Source organism: Sinocyclocheilus anshuiensis, unplaced genomic scaffold, assembly GCF_001515605.1.
Source record: "Sinocyclocheilus anshuiensis isolate Anshui unplaced genomic scaffold, SAMN03320099.WGS_v1.1 scaffold1613, whole genome shotgun sequence".
NCBI classification, from domain to species: Eukaryota; Metazoa; Chordata; class Actinopteri; order Cypriniformes; family Cyprinidae; genus Sinocyclocheilus; species Sinocyclocheilus anshuiensis.
Window position 1 is genome coordinate 183,182 of NW_015540941.1, and position 228 is coordinate 183,409.

A 228-nucleotide genomic window follows, 5' to 3' on the forward strand; every position below is an offset into this window, starting at 1 on the left:
CTACACACACACACACAGACACTCAAACACACACACTTGCACACTCAGACACGCGCACACACGCACTCACACACACACACACACACACACGCAGACACACTCACACACACAGACAGACAGACACACACACACACTCACACACAGACACACACACACACTCACACACACAGACAGACAGACACACACACACACTCACACACAGACACACACACACACTCACAGACACAG

At 51.3% G+C, this 228-nt stretch overlaps 1 protein-coding gene across 1 annotated transcript in view; it reads right to left on the bottom strand.

Moving 5' to 3' along the window:
* The window catches only part of LOC107689607 (cip1-interacting zinc finger protein-like), a gene marked incomplete at its 5' end in the record, with an annotated part of 23,379 nt that overhangs the window by 1,217 nt on the left and 21,934 nt on the right, over positions 1-228 (bottom strand). The gene's annotated exons all lie outside the window — the stretch shown is intronic.